The following is a 20,000-nucleotide window of genomic DNA, read 5'->3' as shown; positions in this document are numbered from 1 at the left end:
CAGAGGGGGAGAGAGTGCGCCGGTACTACGCCAGGAAAGTGGTGCGCAACGGGAAGATAACTTGCTTCCTGTGTCGCTCTGGGCTGAGTTATGCTGTCTTTAAGATCGGTTCGAACGCATCCAACGAGATCTGATGGTGGTCAAGGCGACGGCGGTCCAAGGCGGTTAAACGAGAAAAGAAAAATTAAAATGGCGTATAATAAACGCACACAGCGACGCCTTCTTCACTCTTCACTCCGCCTCTTATGTGCTTAAAGGCTAAAGTATTGACCCATCAAGCGCCTCTTGGCGTTGGGGCTGGTGGGCGATAACAGTTTTTTTTTGGCAACAAAAACACCTCCTCATCCTTCTCCTCTCGAGAATCGCTCTTTACACTTCATTGGCGCGAGAGAACCTCATTCTGGTTGGCCTCACACACAACACTTGACGTCCAAGTGCTTCGAAGTTGAACGATCCGCCGCTTCGTGACCCCTCTGATCACACTTCAGCTGCCCCTCTGGCCAAGTATGTTATCCAGCGCGCTCGCGGTGTACATATGTTCTCGAGTGGCGCGAAACAGCATGGGCATCACGAACGTGCACGAAATGATGTGCCCCTCAGCCAGGACCCAGAGATTGTGATTAGTAAACCAGAGGCCAGCGATTCTTTTTTTTTTGCGGAACTTTTTGTGGAAACGGATGGAATGTTATTTCGTTTATTGTGAGAACGCAGCGAAGATACATGGACCAATAAGATATTTCAATTTTAATCTCTGGCCACTCTGGCCACTGGTAAATGGAGACGCAAGTGTAATGGATTAATTAATAACCGGGCTCGGGACGCCATAACAAAAAGGAAAGATTGCGAGAGAAAAGAAAAAAAGAGAGAGTCCGATCGTGACCTCCGGGCACATTCAGGCCATTCCGTGGCGTGTGTGGGCCGTCCGTGGCACCAACGAGTGTCACCGGACCCAACAAGTGTTTACATAAAACGAGATGACATGACGACATCGACGGCGACGGTGCACGATGACGATGCATGCGTCAGAGGTGAGAGGTGTTGGTCTCCCTGGCAGCGCACCAGTTCCCCCAAACTGCCGTGAGTTTCGTTTCTGACGTAATGACCTGTAGGAGCAGACTGCATGTTTCAACTTTTTTTTAGGTCTTTTGCTCCTCGTTTTAATGTGGGAGCAACCAGCTTCCCCAAATTTGCTTGGTTTCGGTGACTAATTGAAGGCGATGCTGCGCTGTTTGTCGCCATAAAACGTTGTAAAACGACTTTATTGTTCAGGGGGTCCACGCGCCTTTTAATTTTAACAAATAGTGTGCTTGTTCCTCATCACTCTCCAAAGCCTTTCGCTGCATGGTCCAAGACGCAACGAAGCGGCCTCTTCCTTCCTGTTTCGGAGAACCAGCGTTGGTCAAGTTGGCACCCGTTCCCCTGGCGTTGATCCATGTTGATTGCAGGCTTTTGCAGACTGGATTGAATGGTGGCCTTTCCTTGCTGGTGGACGGTTTGCAGTTCGTTGAACCGCTCGTGCCGTGCGAAACTACGAGTCGACCATCATAATTGGTGGTTGGTCCGTCGGTCGGTCCGTTCGATGCCGATTGATGCCCCGATGGTGATCAATTGCCAGTCCCGGGCCGCGAAACGAACGCGCAAAAAACAATAACAGCTGCCCCCCGGGGGCAGAGAGCGTTCGAACATCAAAGTGTGACGCGACACCACGACCGCGACCCTCAACTTCGTCAGCGACCGTCCATGACAGCCAGCGACCGGCCACACGGTGACAGGGTCCAATCGACTCGGACAGGGAGCGACGTCACAGAAAACAGGTTCTTCACCTTCGTCGCCGTCGCCGCCACGCGTGCAAGGTTGCTTCTCTGCGCGAGATTGTCGCGATTGTCGCGCCGCAAGGGTCCGTATCATCGGTCGCGGCCGGATTCGCGGCCGCGATAACAGGAAGAGGCGAGACGCGGAAGTTTTTGGGTGACTAGCCGGACGAAGAAACAGGCGAAGGCCAGCCAGCGGGTCGCTATCGCCCTCCCTGTGTGCCAAATGTCATGCCAACGACAACGAAGAGAAAGAGAGGATGCCAGGTGATCGGTCAATTAGAGTTGGCAAGTAGAAGAAGGAAATTCTGCTTCGCCCAAGCTCGCGATTTGACCTCATCGAAGGTACTCGTCGACGGTCCTTCAGCATCCTCAGGCGCTGAAGTTGGCGCTTGTCTCGTTGGGATCAAGCTAAGGATGGTTGAGGGTGCAAACGAAGCGGCACCTTTTTGAGACAAGAAGGGACGCTGAATTAATGAGCGAACATCGGTCCTCGCTCATGGCCACAACGCGTGAATTGTTTTGTCGCGATAAAAACCGACCGTTTTGGCTTCTCATGTTCTGCGTCACTTACTTAAGCAGCAGAAGAGAGGGCTTCGGACTGTTTATCCGCTAACCATCGCGCGATTTGTTGAAAAACATCGCAGCTGCCGCCCCGGTGCTTCCAGGTGAAGTTGATCTCTTCACCGGTTTCACATTTCTTTCTTTTTGCATATTTGCGATCGCGAATCCACGCAGCTTCTGCTCTCCTGGCAGTCTGCCAAGGTCTGGAATTGCCGTTGGATGCAGCACGCGCAATGTGTTTGGTCGATTTAACGATCGTAAATATTTACCCAGGATCGGAAGTGAAAATAAACCTCGCTTTTCGCTCGTGCGCTCGCGCGCACTGTTTTCGTGCCGTTTTCGTTGTTGTTTTTTTTTTTGTTGATTTTGCACATGATTGTGGAATGGCTGGCTAGCTGTCTGCCTGGCTGGTTACATGCTGGTCTCTTCAATCGCAATTCTGATTTGAATCCAAGGAAAAGAATGCAGAAAAGTAAAATGCCGGCCCCGGGGTGGTCGAAGGTGGTTTCGTACATGCTTTTTCGCCCCCGATCGTTTGATACTCAAAATGTTTGCTCACAACGCACACACACAGAGACACACAAACATCCGCGCTGATTCATCTCAAACCGCGACAACGGAACGGAAGGAACGACAACGCAACTTTTGACGGATCCGGAGGAGACGCAAGATTTGTTTGCACAATGGCGGCGCACGATGCAACAACCGCCCGTCATTGTGGTGGCAGAGGATGTTCGCCGAGACTAACAAGACCGTTCGTTCGTGCGTGCGTGCGAGCTGGCGCGAAAGATGACAGATTGAGCTATTAATGGTTGACTGATAAATGAGACATTCCGGCGAGCGCCCCCTCCTCCGGGTGGTTTGTTTGTTGTTAACATGTTTTTGCATGATTTTTCCTGCTGCGCGGTGAGTAATCGGAGGAATTACTTTGTTTCCGTTACGCTCTTTCACTTGACAAATGAGACTGCGCCGTTTTTGGGGGCGGTATCCAGTGAAGTGCGTTCCAGCTCTTAGTTCTCGATTTGCTTCGCAGGCTGCGTGCACTGGCGAGCTTTGTGTGGATTTTGGGCGACATGGCGTCTCAACTGTCGCCCGGATCGACTTCTTTTTCGTTAAAAGTAGCAACCCCTCCTTTCCCGTCCTTCACATAAACGATTTCATTCATTTGTGCATCTCATTGTGCATCCCATGGCGGCTGCTGCTGCTACTACTCGAGATCGAATGCAACTAGGGAGTCTCGCAATGATCCAGACATCTTCTCGTGGGCCTCGCATTCTCGATGTTTATTTTAAACTTTCCTTGCGTTCGCAGTGTCGTTGCTTTATGCTACCTAATGATGTGCCCTCTCTCTGGTCGGTGGTGCACATTCGCGGCCACCACGGTGCAGCCAGCGACACATACGAATGCAATCGAGTGCAAGTGCGCGGTGCATGCTCCGCGCCACCCCGTCATCCAAGAGACACAATGCGAGTCTGGATCTGGTTTTTGTGGTCGCTGCTGTTGAGGCCTGGTCGTCCGATCCGGTTCGGTTCGGTGGTGGTCACATTAGGAGAGAATGCTGCAGCTGCACCAGCCAGCCATCATCGCACATTCATTGCATTCTTCGTGTGTCCGGCTACGCGCTGCTCGGTGCAGCGTATTCCGAGCATAATGTGGTCCCATCGCTGGATGTAGCGTGCGAGAGATGCATGCGATCGCCATGGACGGTGGCCACGCATTTACACCAGAGTGCACCGTCCACCGGGACCGTCGATGGTTTTTCACTTCTCTTGGGGCTTGGAGCGTTTTCCCTTTGGTTGCACGTCACAGCACGGTGGCCTGATGCTAGATGGTGATCATGGTTGGATCTTGCCAGCAACAGCAGTGACAGCAGCAGCAGCAGCAGCAGCAGTCCACTGCGTCTCGTTCGCTTTCGTTTTCCTTGGCAGAGGCGATGTGCCAGTCGGAATCGGATGTAATTCCTTCTAGTCGCGTGTGTTGTCGTTTTCCAGGTCAACTCATGATTGGAACTGCATGCCATTCCCATTTCGATACGCACTGCTCGTCGTCGTCGTCGGACACGCACCGAGCGCAACGCATTTCTCCTTCAGCAATTGTGTTCCACTCGCACTCTCGGGAGGGATGTGCGTGCGCTGGCCAGCCAGCTTTCACTATCAAATCCACCGAAGCTGTGGCGCTGGCGGAGGGAGACCGCACCACAGCATAAATTGCGCTGTATGTAACGCACCGGCGCGCGGTGCTACCGTTTGCTGCTCATCTTGGACAACCGGGAGCCGTAATTCATACATGCACGCACACCGCGCCGGTGTCTTGGCCACTAAAACGTGTCCGGAGTTGGAATTAAAATCAATCTTCGTGCAATTATGCGGCATGTTTTTGTTTCGTTTCGTTTCGTTTCTTTTTCGTTTTTTGTTGTTGCAGCATTTGTTTCGGTTCTCCTTTCTTTCCACTTTTCCTGCCTTTCTGGTGCAGCACCCACCTCTGGGGTTTCATTTTGACCAAGAAGACCGGATCTTTGGTCGAGCTCATGCTCTGCTGACCTCGTGGTAGGCCGGGCCGGGCCGGCCGGGTCTATGCCAACCTCTCTTGAACACCGTTTCTAACGACCGGAGATGAAGCCGAAGCTTCTGTCCGCTGCATAGTGTGTCCGCTGGTAGCGAAGACGGTGCCAATTGGGGAAAATGGTCGAACTGTGAAAGGGTGAAAGTCGAACTAGAAGCGCGAAAAAATGTGACTGTCTATTCGCCAACGCGGTGGCACACCAGCAGCTGGTGGGGCGACACAGAAGGTGCCGGGGATTCACCGGACACTCCGGGAGTCCGCGGTCAGTGGAGCAATTGATTTGTGCCGGCGGCTCCTGTTCGGGGTGTGATCGATGCACGATTCCATTATTCCGGTTTTTATGTAGAGGAACGGCAGCAGAGCAGTACGATGTTTCCGATTCGATTCGCATGAGTATGAACAATTCAATATTTAGTTCGCGGGCTTTTCTCTTCGTAGGGAACTTGGCACCTTTAAATGACTGAAAAGGATAGAGAACTTGTTGGATTTGTTTTTGAACTTGGTTTTAGTTTCGATCATTTCATGGCAATTCTTCTTTGTAATATTTTCTTCCATACATCGGCAGTAGCTCAGAGCTCTACATGATCAGTTAATTTTTTGATAATTTTAAGCAAACTATGAAGCATTTATGATTGCATATTGGCTTCTAAAAGCTCTGTAGCATCACAATGCATAATAATCTAACATAGTTATAGAGATATTTAACCCAAAAGAGACGGCGATGCAAGTTGGCGGAACGTGCTCTGAGTAGAAAGTATTCATAAAAAGGATTTTCCAAACATCGATTTCTATGCTAATGTATAACACATCAAGTAAGAAGTATGTGTAGTCCATGTTTAGCTGATTAATTTAGGAAACAAAATGACAGTCAGCATAGCGTAATAACGCTCGCCATTCATATTAATAATGAGTGACAGTGACGCCAACGTGCAAAACGCATGAAACATTTAATTTCATTGAACCTGTGATGACTATTTACTGGTTTGGTATCTTCACACTCATATACGGTCGTTTTTCTCCCTGACGTGGTCATTTCTGAATATATGTTGAGTATAAAATAGATAAAATTGCTTTGTGACGGAATGGCATCCAATTTTGCAAAGAATAAAAACCGAAAAAAATATACCATAGTTCACACAAAGATACTCTGCTCTGCATAAGCCTACTTTAGCTATCGCTATCATATGCTCTCATGCATGTGCACCCTTTCTTACATGCATTTATGTGTTAGTAACACGATCTCCTGGTGATTTTTTTCATAAAAATAATATGACATCAAATTGAAGTGGAGAGTCCGCTTTCCCTCGAATGCACTACCATTGAACTTGAACGCTGCTGGTTTTCCCTTTCCCGACCCAAAACGACCGACCGTCCGACCGGCCAGTTGAACTTGAATTTACCATCCATCTTCCATTCCCAGACGTCGTCCACTTGTCCATCCACTTTGTGTTTGGTCCATGGTGCGGTGGTGGCGGATTAAATCCAAAAGCCGTTTTCCCTCCCGGACGCATTACTAACCTCCTTCCCCCGCGGCAATGGTGGTGCTAGATTTCCCAGATCAAAGGCGGAGTTCATCGAAACGTGTAAAAAAGCTAAAGGAAAGCATCGCGAACCGCGTCCGCCGGGAGATGATGATGCCACGGCGCAAGAAAGCGCATCCAACAGAGCAACATAATGTGTGCTGCGCGCCGACGACGACGACAACGACGAAGAGTTGGCTGACCGACCGACGGCAATCAACTGGTCACTGTTGTCCGTATTGGTGGCCATCGCATCGGCGGCTGGAAAAGCGAATTCAATTGAGAGCGAAATCCGAAAGCAAACAAACGTGAATCCGTGGTGGTCCGCCACGAGTGTGCATGTGGGGAATGCTACCCCCCCCCCCCCCCCCAACCCTTTCAGTCCGCCACAGTGGCCATCTTTTCTTCCTTTTTAAATGCTTTATGTCCGGTGGCTTGTGATTTCCAAGAGTCGCCAATCCAGTCGGATCAACGACCAACAAGACGACGACTTTCCTCACGGTGCTAACTGTGACTCACACACCGGACCGCCAGGACGGACACCCGGACCGCGGTTCGGACCATCACGGCTGCTGGGGTCCGGTGGTGGTCCGGCAATTGGCAACAATAACAACAGAAAGCAAACACACCAGCGAGCGAGAGATAGTGATCGTAGATGGATGCCTGCTGTTGCTGCTGATGATGATGATCATGGTGATGATGATGATGATTATGGTTTAATTGCTCACTGCCCCAGACTCCCAACCCCTCCAGCCGGTCCTGGTCACTGCTGCTTGATGTGAAATCCACCGAGAGCGTCTGGACGGTTGGTTGAGAAGCGTTAGGAAGACGCGCTCGCTCTGTCTTGCGGATCGAAAGGAAACTAACGTCACACGTCACGTCCCCGGAGTGTTGAGGATGTGAACCCCCACCCGTCCGTCCCCTCGGACACAACGGCTCGATAGATCGATCGATTGATCGTCCGTTCGATCGGCATTAGGTGCGCATTTGGCCAAACAATCGAAAGTTTGACGGTTTGACGATTCCATGTCGTCGTCGTCGTTGTTGTCGTTGTTGTTGTTGTTGTTGTGTCGTCGTCGTCGTCGTCGTCTTTTTGCCAAAGTGGAAAAGCGTAATTACTAGAAAATAGAAAGTTCAATTAAAATCGACACGGAGCGAGCGAGCGCGCGCGCGCCAACGTCTTCAACCGGTCGCAGCATCCGAAACCGGTGGTGTGGGAATGTGGTGGTCATGTGGAGGGTCCGGGGGGTTGGGATTTTTATTATTAAATAGCGACGCGATACTTTATGATCGAATCACGACGAACGCGTCGAACGTATCGAAAAACACTTCCTGCCTCAGAAGAAGAAGAAGAAGAAGAAGAAGGTGTTTGTTTTGGTGGATGTTCATTTCGTGCTTCCGTTCAATTGACATTCGCGGTATCGCGGAGGGTGAAATGTGAAGTTCGTGACTAATTTTTGGTTTCGCGGGGCTAGTTGTTTGGCTTCGTTTGTGCTGGGCACGTTAATCGGGGCGAGAACTATCATTTAGTGAAGGGCAAGAGTTGGCACCGATGATGAAGAGAATCGCGCTAAGGTACTTTAGCCGGATGATCATAACCCACTCATAAATTTCTCTTGCCTGAAGGAGGATGCTGGGACCTATTTAGTCCCAGGCCTTAATCGTATCATTACTCACATCCGACTTTGTAACTTGAATTCTCTTCAGAAATGACGAGTTATCCGCATTGTAGAAGAAGTTACACGTAAGGATATTTGAGCGATCACTTTAACGGTGTCATCGATGACTCTAGGGTCCTATTCCAGTAGAACGAAGAAGATTCGCTTGAGCGTTTTAATCATTTTGATATTTATTTGGTACATATTGATGCTATAAGCTCGATCTAGACGAATTCTTGAATGCATCCAATTTGTTTACAATGTTGTCGATTTTTTTAAGGCTCGAAAGCTTTCTGTTGTGCACATTGGCGCTAGTACAACGCATTCGTTCCGATGGTATCCGATCGCTAACCAACGCTGAATCGCTTGTGATTTGTTCGTGCAATTGTTGCGTTACGATCGATTCACCATTTTATGCTCCCGCAGCGTCTGTGTATACATCATGTTGTTGGTGTTGTTTTTAATCTCAATCCATTCCATAATTCCCTCATGTGCGTGCAATTAGCTCGCTGGTGTGTGTGTGCGCGCTTCATTCCATTTTATTTATGCGCGATTGCACGACACACGACCACGGACCACGGACGGTCGGCCGGCCATTTCACTTTCCCTCCTGCACGCATAATCCAACATTGAAAGTGCTCATGCTCGGCCGTCCGGCATGCCAGTTGCTGTGCGTAATGAGCATGATACCATCTTGCGAGCCATGCCTGGTGGTCGATGAAATCGAAACACCCGCGATTCCGATGCATACCATCGATGCGCGCACGCCAAAAGCGAACCAAGATTAAAGCAAAAATCCTTCTTCGCTTCTCCGACTGACCGCATACAGCAAACAGCAAACGGGAGGAGTTTGCAGATAGAAGTTTTATGAGTTGAATGGCGCCGTGAGTAAGGTGGCAGCCAGCCAGGCTGGTCAGGCGTCTGTACATATGGTGGGCGCTAATGCTGCGATGCGATGAAAGGCACAAATTAAGGCAGCACTCTAATTCAACAGCATATTCTACATAATGCTTCGTAACGTTTGCCGGTACTGGTGTGCTAGCTAGCATGCTGGAGGAAGCGGCAGCTAGAATGGAGCTCACGCATCGCATATTACACGCGCGCAGGTTTATGAAGCGGATCGTAGACAAATTATCATAAAATCATAAAACCTAACAGCACGGGCCACGCCGCGCCGCGGGTGTTTCACAAATGGTTATGTGGTTGTTCATTTGTCGTTCTGTAATCGCAAGACGCCACTTTTAGTCACAGAGAAAATTAGAGCAACGTGGTTTCACGGTTCCTTTCTACCTCTCTCGCTCGCTCTCTGGTCGAATGGACGATGGTCGGACTAAACAAAGTAATGGAATGAGGGCGCCTGCACCGCCCCACTTGTCAAGACGCTAACCAAATTACCCTTGAAAGTGATTGCTTTTCTCTCTCTCTCTCTTTCGATCTCAATCAAGATTTTGAACCTCCCTTGATTTCGTAACCTAGAAAGCATTCCAGAAAGAAGCACCGAGATCCGTACCGATCTCGCATCACGAATTAACCTAATTAGCGGGCGCCATGGTGTTTTGAGCAAATAAACCATCGCTCCACGCCACACCACACGCCACGATTGGGAGCGGAGTGCAGAGCAAATAAACGAAAGATCGTGCATATGAATGAGCGAACACCAAGCACGCATCAATGTTTGGGACATTCGGGCAAAAGAGGCCCCATAACCGCAGCCACAGCATCAAGGCATTCAAGAGCACCAGAAGCGTTCTTGGGGCGCACACTGACAGTATCAGTTGCGTCCGTGCTCGCTTCGGTCTTTGCATCATCTCTCTGATTGCCCTAATGAAGCTATTGAAACAATAAGCAAAGGTCAAACCGCAGGGTGCAAGTTAGTTTAGCGGCCGCCTTCTTCTCCTCAGTGGCCGCAGTGACAACACAAAGTCACGCCGGTTCTCTGCAGGTTTTCCAGAGTGTGCAAGAAGCCCCAGAATCGTGAAATACATCCCCACCAGGAGATGAATAACCATAAATTTTCAATTATCCTCAATTTAGCGCCGCACAACTTTCCTAACTGTCGCCCGGGGAGTCGGGCGGGGAGCGACAACAGGAGCGCACATTTGATGTATTGTGATTTGGGCGGGTTTGTTTGGGTGGAGTTTTCTTTGTGTTTTTCTTCTTATTTTGGCTTATTTACATAGTTCCCTCTCTCCAACGCCCTGTGCAAACAGGCAACCTGTTTATATGCAGGATGTCTAGACGCCTGGAATTAAGGACTGGGATTTGGGAACACTTGATGTCCATCACGGCCATACGCGCTCCCCCGAGCTGCGATTTGTTTATAGGCATTTAAAAATCCTCGCGAATGCAAAGGTTTTGGCCGGTTTTATTTTGAATAGCGATTTCTCTCGTTTGACTGTCAATCACAAATGCAGCAGATGAGTTCGTCCATTGATCATGTCAGTTTCGCATCCAGAAAATGGTCGGTAGGTAGGGTAAATTCAGTAATATCGTGCAACAGCATACGACATATGCAATTTGATTTCTGCTATGTTCTAAATTTTCTACAATGCTCAGACGAGTATTTGCAAGAGTTACTGGATAACGAAGCTCAAACTCAAAGTGTGTTTGTAGAACCATAATTAACAGAAGGAAAATATCATTACACCTTTTGGTGCAACAGAAAGCTGCAGAAGCTTAGAAACTTTGCATCGCTTGCATTAGGAGGAATTCTAATAGAATAAAGCAGACCCATTAGTGCATTCCTCTTCAGTGGAGCAAGTACTATCCAATTTTTCATCCGATAGTTAATATTTTGTGGATTTTAACCTACAAAGTATCGAACGCTTGCACCTAGTGAAGACTGTAAAAGGATATTTGAAATGTATTAATCTGTTTTATCGGAAAAATTGCTAAAACTTTCTGTGTGCACCTTTTCATTAGCAGGATGTTAAATAAGATTTAAACGTAACGATCACTCATCATTTGCATCCCACCTTTCTGCGATGATGCTAATTACAGTCCCGTGTGTTATAAATATTTTCTCTTTCTTCCACTTTGCAGGTAATAAGCGAATGTTTTTGTGTCAGCGTAACATTCCTTCGACACGGACCGTCCCTCTTGTCTCCCTATCGACGCTGTCCGCGCCCTGCCCTTAAGTGCAATTGTTTGGTCGATCGATTGACACGACTCAGCCGCCACCTCGCCCCTCAAAAAGCAGGTGTTAAGGTAATTAATTTGACAGCTTTTCTCGTGCCAGCGGAGTGGGCATGGGCGTATGCGCCATGTTTTCTATTTTCACAGACGTTTGTGAAATGTGCGAGAATACATTTCATCATTTGCATCGAGCGTGAGCGCGCGCACCAAGGGATGGTATTCCCCGTTTCGTAACGTCGCTGGAAGCGAGTGCGTAATGTATGTTTACTCAAGGTGCTTGCTGCTATCCATGGTCTCTGGAGGGTGGTAATATGTTTTCGTAAAATACAGTCCCGTACCTTTTTTACTACGGAGCAAGGGGTGCCCGATTGCGATTGCTGGAAAAAATGCTTGATTAATGCTAATGCTAGGCTAAGGAAATGCTCGTGAAAATTATAATTTTAAATTTTTGAAACAACAACACAAGAGTTTCTGATGAGTACTCCGCTCTCCGGGGGGGTGTTGGGAATGTAAATTTAGAATCTCCCTCCGGAAAAGCGCATCCACACACTCACACAACGCTGACCGTTTTAAAGGCAATTTCGCTCGCGAATAATCTACGATCTGTGTGCGAGGGGGAAAAATTCTTCATTTTCCATATCCTCCCCTCCAAAGCGTAGTATCTGCATCATCGTGGTGAAGGTGTCCGCCAAAAACCCCCTTTTGCGCTTCCATTGGCTTCCATTCCAAGGCCTTTCCTGTGCGCTTCGGATGGATTTCACGCTGTCTGCCAGAGAATCATCAATTTTATGAGCTGTGATGATGAAAATCTTTACGCCCCCGCGCCACCAGACTCGTCTCCACCAGACACGGGAGGCGATCACGGGACTGGAAAATGCGCATAAAACAGGGCGGCGTTGGCAGCAGCAGCAGCAGCACCACAACGAGTAATACATTACGGACGTCGCGCTAGACTTGGAAATGGAAACTTTGACGCGCAAAGTATTGATCGGTCGTTGCAGGGAGGGAAGTGTGGTGGAAAGCCTAGCCTTGGTTTCCGTTTTCATATTGCTCGCCAGCCCTTTTCCCGGAGAGCGAATGTTCGCGGTCGCAGACCGATGATGATGACGACGATGATGATGATGTAATAACTGGAGGGATGACGCAGCGCATCCTTGTAGAATGTCACTCGCCTCTTCCACTCCCATATTTCCTCCCCCCGGCGGTTTGTTGCCATAAAAATGAATGTTCGTCCGGGCATTGCGAGAGCTCCCCGGGCCGTGTTTGGCATTCTTTCCTTTTTCGATCCACACGGCGGAACTATGGAAAGCTCTTATCTTATGGTTAGGCTAAGAATCTGCATTCTCCATGCGCGCACTGCACGGGCACGACCGTCTAATGGCGTCAACCGTCTCGTCTCGGCGTCGGACACGACATTTTGCGGCGCACAACAACAGCAACACCAACACAACTGTTCGTGGATGATTTCATTTCATTTCGAGCCTATTTTTGGGCTAGGTCACCACCGAGCGAGTGGTGTCCCATAGCATTCCACCACCTTTTCCCCCTCTGCGAGTGTTGCATTCTCGGTCATGATGATGTTTATCACTTATGGCGCCACCGAAATTGCGTCACGTCCGGTTTTTTGGCGCGTTATGGCTTAGTTTGGCATGTCCACCGCAGAGGAAGAGGAGGAGGATGAGGAGGAAGGAAATGATGTGGCCAAGAATGCTTAATGCTCTGGTCTGTTGGTTGGCTGGACGAACGCAGCAATATTCAAAGCAATTTAGGCAAAATGCTGTCTCGCTGGCGACGGATGGATGGAATTTAGCTGACCAAATCGTGGTTGATTGAAAAATTGTAGATTCCTTGTCGTGTTTTGTGTTGTGTAGGTTTATGAGAACACTCCCTGAGACACCAGAGAATCCCCCTTGGTCAGCCATTTTAGATTATTCTTTTCCCTTTCTCTACTCTACCGTTCGTCCTGTCGACTGTTTTTTTTTGTTAAGGACGGAAATGGTTGCTTCCATCGCGAACGAGACAGTTCAACCCAAAAGCGTTCCAATCGAAAGCGAAATGAAGTGAAATGGCCCCGACCGGAAGGCCAACGGCTAACGATTTGCGACGACCTTAACCACCGCCTCGTTTGGCCACAAATACCCTCCGCCAGTTAAAGCGTTACAGATTTATTAACTTTCAACAATGCAACGGATTTACGGGAGGAACCAGCACCACCTCTCCCCCCCGGTTCCTGTGCTCTTTCTCTCTGCTGGCCAGTGGCGCGGGTGAAAGTGAAGTGAAGTTGTGCACGAGCCAGCCAGCCACCGATCGACCGACCAGACCGCGGAATGAATGGCGGTAAATCGATGATTTCGGGCAAAAATTGGCCTCCGATTGGCCTCCGAGCTCGCGGGCGCGTAGCAAAGGCACCAACAACATGAGGCTTGATCATCATTGTTTCCATGTTACCTTTTTATATCACCTACCGCGCCCCTTGCTCGCGAACCACCCCTTTGGTCACTTGATTAAAGACGAAGAGAGGGATGTTATTGGAAAGTACCGGCAAGATAATGATTTCTCGCTCGTTCGCTCGCTTGCGGTCGCCATGATAATGGTTGGTCGGAATCGATCTTTGAAAGGCGCGATTATTGCACTTTCGATTTCCAACCGGGACCCTCTAATCCGCACCAATCTAGCTCACCATCCTGCCGGGGCTGGGCACGAGATGAAAATCGTCGATGAAATCGATGGTAACAATCCTTCCTTCCCGGATGTGAAGTCGATGTTGATTCGTGTGTCCGGAGGTAGTTCTTCGTGGTCTAGCACCCCTACCGGAAGCTGAGTCATGACGTATGCTGGTGCACCTGCCGATAAAATGGGATTATCTGAACTGTGATCTTCAGTGATGCAATATTTACTTATTTATCAGTCGCTACAACAACAACAGCAGCAAAAAATCCAAACTTTCAGTTCCGTATTTAAAAAATTGGAATGAATAACGATACCGTCACTCCATCTTCATTTGATCCCACCAAACCCTCTCTTTCCATCTACAAAGCTTAAGAAGAGTTTACTTTGTTCTGATAGCTTCTCCACTTCTGGATAGTCTCCATTTCCGAGGCGCATGTTAGTTCTGGTACTGTGAAGGTCCTGTTTTCTCGCAGCTTCGTTTGTTTACCTTTTTGCTTTCCTTCTTGAAAGAATTTTCTAATGGATTAGTTTCGGCAACCTTAAGAATGGCCGATGTGCTGCTAGTCGCAAATCTGTTGTTTTATGTTATTTTTTACCAACTCTTGACAATAAATAAGTGAAGTTCTTGAAGTCTTCGAACTTTTTGTCACCTATTAGTGCGTCACCTCTGTGCATATTGTTCTTAAATTTGTTCTCTGCCTCTTTGATCAGCAAACCGAAGGCTTGTGTCTTTTGCTCTCTTCCTATCAAAGGCTGTATTAATTTGGAGAGTCTAAAATCAATATTCTATCTACATCATCTGCTATCGATGATCTAACGGCAATTCAATATCACTGACGTCAATTGGGTTGCTGACAGTGCGCTTGCAGATTCAAACTCCAGCAGAAGTTTCTAGACGCCGGAGCGTTTGGTCATGGCGATAGCCGTTATCGTAACTACCCGTGCCTTAAATTTGGGCAATTCCACTTATCAATCTCTGCGCACCACCATTGTGCAGCGACATGATTGATGGGCTTGTCATTAAAATGCGCGCGATAAGTCTGCCTCTCGCTACGTCGCGTTCCGTTCGATGCAGTTTATGATAAACGGGTGAAAAGATCATAAAACAGCGCGTTCACCACTTGACGGCCGGGAACCCCTTCAGCGAATGTCAGGGTCTGCGTTAGGGTGTGCCACCGCCACCCTTCCACCGCTTGTTCCAACCCTTGAGTTGTTTTCTTTTCTGTTTTTCGATTTCTCATCGCTATCGACAATAAAACGTGAAACGCAGCAACAGTGGCCAATGGGCCGTGGTGACATGTGATGTTACGTCCCAAACCTGAAGGGTGTGTGCGCGCGTCTTGTTTTCATTGCCCCCACGTGTCGTCTTGGAGGGAACTTCATCGATGACCATCGTAGGGGGAAGGTAAACAACACGTCAGGGGGGAGTGCCAGTGGGAAAGTGGCCGTGTCGATTGTATTTCATCACAATGGCGTGACAAGTGGGGAGGACGTCTTGCGAGAAACATTTTGAAGAAGGGAAGGAGTAGGGACAATCCCCTTCAGCCCAGCCTTCAGGTCAAGTTCGAGGAGAGCTGCATCCAAGCTTCGGTCCGGTCCGATGTCCGAGGAGCGTGAGTACGGCGTGAGTAATCAAGATTTATTCCAAAGTGGCCGATGCTCAATTCAATAAGTGGCGGCGGGCACTTCTACTGCACCAGCCTCCTTCAGCAAAGGACCAACGTGAAAGAAGCGTGTTATAGCACGTTTGTCAGCGCTAAAGGGCTCCTTTTTGTTGTTGTAAATTCCACTGTCCCAATGGCTGCGTTCCTCTCATCGGGTTCATTGGTTGCTAACAAGCATTATCGACAACACAACAAGCAGCAGAAGTTTCAACAATGCTGACACGGCTGGTGTCGACGTAAAGAAAACATAAATTTGAATACATTTTCGTGTAATGTCGAAATCGAATTCCCGGGTGGTCCCATTTCGGAGAAATCGCATCGCGAGGTATGAGTTTCGTGTCTGGTTGGATCCTTTCTTCAGCCAAAGATACGAACTACATTCCCTCGAGTTTTTGCTGTTGCTTGAGGCTCTTCTAAGAAGACTAATATGATTGAGAGGGTTGTAACGAGTGAGTCAGAGCGAGCGAACGAGCTTTCTTATTATCTAATCCATTTGAAACGAATCCCTTTTTCGGTCGAGGGATGATTCGCCACAGTCATCCCTTGTCCCCGGTGAACTCGCTCGTTGTGTGCATTGCTTCCGGTTTTTTTGTCTCTCCGTGGACTGAGGCACGTGCCACTGTGTGTATGTCCTGGTGTGGTTACCTTCAAAATGCCACCCCCTTGCGCACGGTACGACGGTACACAGCCTGAAGCAACTTCATCCCCCATCTCCCCCATCCCTCTGTGTAATCATGGCGTGTCGGGGCTACTATTGGGAATGTAAACATACTTCAGCCCTGAAGGACAAGCGCTCAAACCCCATACCGCACACGAGCAGTGCACGTTATGATAAAAAAGTGATGGACCAAATAAGGGATGGGGTGGCCACCACCACCACCCTCACAATCACCCCCCCAGGATGGTGACGCCTTCCGTTGGTAAACAAACGAACGATTAAATATGCATTAAATCACTTCGACGCACCTCGAGTGCGATGGTAGAGAGAGAGAGCGAAAGCGAGAGAGCAAAGAGACCGCACTACAGTTTGTCATGCGAAACCTTCCACGAAAGCGCCGGGAGCGCGCGACCTTCAAGGTGGCAGCAGCCGAGATCCGGGGAAGTGCAAATCTCGAGATTGCCTTTTTCACGTCGAAACCCATGCTCCAAGGCGTCACAAGCCGTACCAAGGCCACTGGTAGAGAGAGAGGGAGGGGTGTGTAAAACCCCAAATAACGCCCCAAGCAGTGAGTGGCGTAGCAGCGACCGTCTGTTGTGCGAGCGCCACAGCGGGAAGTCGTGTCAGTGGTGGTCGATCGTCTGGCAAACCCCATCTTCCTGGCCGACCTTCATCTTGTGGCTGGGCGCAACAGTAGCATCGTTCAGCGGGCCAGCCAGGTTGACTCCCTTGTTCATTTAATACGTCGGGAAAAGAACGACGTGGCGTTGTGCAAATGGATCGGATCCAATTTTGAGGGGCGAGCTTCTTCATATCCTTGAACGCCGCAGGCGTCGTCGTCGGCAGGCCACACCGTTGAAGATATGGACAGCGGGAGGGAGTCCTTTCATTATTCAAATCGCCCGTTCGCTTTCCGTTGGGGAGCATTTACGTAGTCACTTTGGAAGGTCCTGCGGCTTTTGGATGGATTCAGCAATGGTGAAACCGACACGCCGGCCTTAATTGTGCTCCCTGGGCAGACTAATGCTTGTATCAGATAGTTAATCTTAGAAGCTGCGGGTCCTGACGGGGGATTCCGATTTTGATTTGTTATTGGGTTCGAAAATGAAGTTCCTCGAACTCCTCGAGCGTGAAGATGAATTCGAGAACCCAGCCAATACCAATTGATCTTCGCTGTTATGGAAGGCGGACATTCTCGCGCGCAGCGATGGCGACGTAAGCTGGTCAACGGTCGCTTTGTGGACGTGGCGTTTGCATTTTTAATGCGATTAACATATTCATAAGCGCGATAAATAAATGTGAGTGGTGCTTGCACGTGTGTGCGCGCGTGTTTGTTCTGTTCTATGTTGTGATAATGGGACTACACCCTGGGTGCCGCGCCGCCATGAGTCACGGGTATGAGGAATCCACCGTTCTGTTTGTAATTAAATGTGATCCAACATCTTGATTTATTGGCCGTCGTCGGTGCGCCTCTTGGCAGTGAGTTGGATATTGCGAATGGTCTCGCAGTGCCGTGCAGTAGACACCTCATCCAAACCAGTTAGAACACACTTGCGGCAGCGCTTGTCTAGTGCGCCGTGATCGTAGTTAATTTCGACAAATTATCCATCGTATCCCATCTCTCTCGGCGCATTAATTCAGTTCGTTAACTCTCGAGTAGCTTATATTGCCTGTTATAACCACGTCCGGCTACGGTTGTTATGGAGTGTAGCGCTCCAGCACGATGAAACACGGGGCGGCTGGATGAAGCTACTGGATGACGGGGGACAGGTCTTATCGCGTAACCAGCACGCGAGAGCGAGCGCTCTAATAATCGAATAACTTTGTTCGCGCCCGCCTTAGAACGATCCATTCACCCATTTAGAACCTGTCCAACGGCATTCCGATGACACCGAAACGCACCGTCCTCACGGTCGTGATGCCAAGATGCGCGCTAGATTTCGTTGCGTTTGTTCGTTTTTTTCTGAAGTGAACCGAAAATGAAATCAATGCGCCCAGTGTCGTAAGTACTCGCCGGTGCTAAGTTCTGGCGTCCTAGCGTCACCTCGTCGTCTATGACACACCGATGGCGTTCCGCTGTAAGGCTTATACCGTTGTTGGGGTTGCCCCCCGTCGGTGACCTTCCTTTCCGGCAGCGTTGCAAGCGAGTCTCGGGTGTATGGCGAGCGCCAGCGAATCGGATTTTCCCCCCCCCGGAACGTGGCGTCCTTTCCCCGACTTATTGACACAGCAGAACAGGACATGGCACGGGGGGAAAATCGATACGTGTATGGGGTGGCTCTCACTCTCCCAGAGGCTTAGTCATAGTTTCAAGACAAGCTGGAGCCGAGAACCTAACGGGGAGACCCATCGTTGAAGTATATAAGCGGAGGAGAAGACTTGTATAGAGCAAGCGTCATCATGGGACGCTCCACCGGGCTGACAGTGATTTGGGACTGTCTCTAGCTAAATCAATGCCACACCAATTACCGGGCACGGGTGGTCATTCGTTTGTTTTTCGGAACGGCCAGTTGTCGGACCAGTTAATTGAATTATTGGAGGAGAAGAAGAGAAGGGACGGAAGAGGTCAGAAGTGAGTAGAATGGTTCTTCTAATGCGCCGTAGGTGAGGAAGGTGTGTATCGGGGGCCATTAGTGGTATCAATTGATGAAATTCGATCCACATTGATGAAGAATACAGAATGTGGAGTCGGCTACGGCTAGTTGTCTATGTTGATGGACACCGACTTCGATTGACCATCACAGCGTGAGCCACAGTTTTCTGATATTTCCGATCCATCCTGCTGGATTAGTTCTGAGAACTCGAAAGGAATGCGTACGCATTGGCTGGCATTGAGCTGGTACAACACTTGGCTGTTTGCAGCAGAAGTTCGTGATCCTCATGCACAAGCTACGACCATCGACCAAACAATCGACGCCGACCACCGGAAAGATGTACACCACGCGGATAACCGTTCGCCAAAAATTTCACATTTCAAATAGAGGAGTGAGTGAGTAAGCGATGGTCCCTATGCCGATGTGCCGATAAGCAAAACATAAACTTCCCGCTTCCCTCAAACAATGCCCCCAAAAACTCATCCGTCTCCAAAGGTAGCGCGCGCGCGTGCCACAATCGAAATGGAAGTAGGTCTCTTGTTTTCCCTTTGGCATCGATTTCGCGACCTAGCGCGGCACGGCCTGGCGACCAGAATGGTACTGCTACCGCTTCCTCGCACCGCATATTTGCATGATTTGACTGACAAACGCTGCGCAATTTCTGGACAAGGGGGGAGGACCACACGAACCTATTTGGGAAGAGATCCGAACGCAGCGCATGATTGTACAGCCCAGGCACGTAATGGTGAGCACCGAGCTCGAGTTCACCAATTGCGCATCACAGTATTATATCGGCATCGTATCGATTGCGGCCATGGTCTGCCCCTGCACTTCCCGCTACGGTTCCCCGGCGAGTATGCTGATCAATGTCGAACCATTTGGAGTTCTCTCTCTCTCGCCATCGCCAGTGTGCCCTCGTGACATCGGAATTACTAATTGGTCGCGGGGCCGAGAGTTTAGAGCAAAAGGGAGGGAGGAAGAGGAAGGGAGTAATCGAGCTACTAGTTTGTAGCGAGCCAGGCCAGACTGCATTCCGCGAGAGTTTTCGCGTTCGCTTTTGCAATCACCCAGTCCCAAGTGTGTGCGTAAATGAGTAAATGTTTTCAGTCAATATCTTCACGTGACACAGTCCGGCCACAGCTGACGATGATGCCCCAGGTGCTG

The 20,000-nt window shown here is 49.3% G+C and overlaps 1 protein-coding gene across 4 annotated transcripts in view; it reads left to right on the top strand.

Moving 5' to 3' along the window:
* The window catches only part of LOC126573273 (GTPase-activating protein CdGAPr), a 75,055-nt gene that overhangs the window by 41,144 nt on the left and 13,911 nt on the right, over positions 1 to 20,000 (top strand). Inside the window, exon 1 of one of the 4 annotated variants that reach the window (XM_050233247.1) lies at positions 15,411 to 15,544. The exons of the other annotated variants lie outside the window; for them this stretch is intronic. The gene's annotated coding sequence lies outside the window, so the exon portion shown is untranslated. Of the gene's footprint in view, positions 1 to 15,410; positions 15,545 to 20,000 lie in introns of those variants that run through there. 4 annotated transcript variants of the gene reach the window in all.

This window comes from Anopheles aquasalis, chromosome 2 (assembly GCF_943734665.1).
Source record: "Anopheles aquasalis chromosome 2, idAnoAquaMG_Q_19, whole genome shotgun sequence".
NCBI lineage: Eukaryota > Metazoa > Arthropoda > Insecta > Diptera > Culicidae > Anopheles > Anopheles aquasalis.
This window is presented reverse-complemented; position numbering and strand designations above follow the sequence as displayed.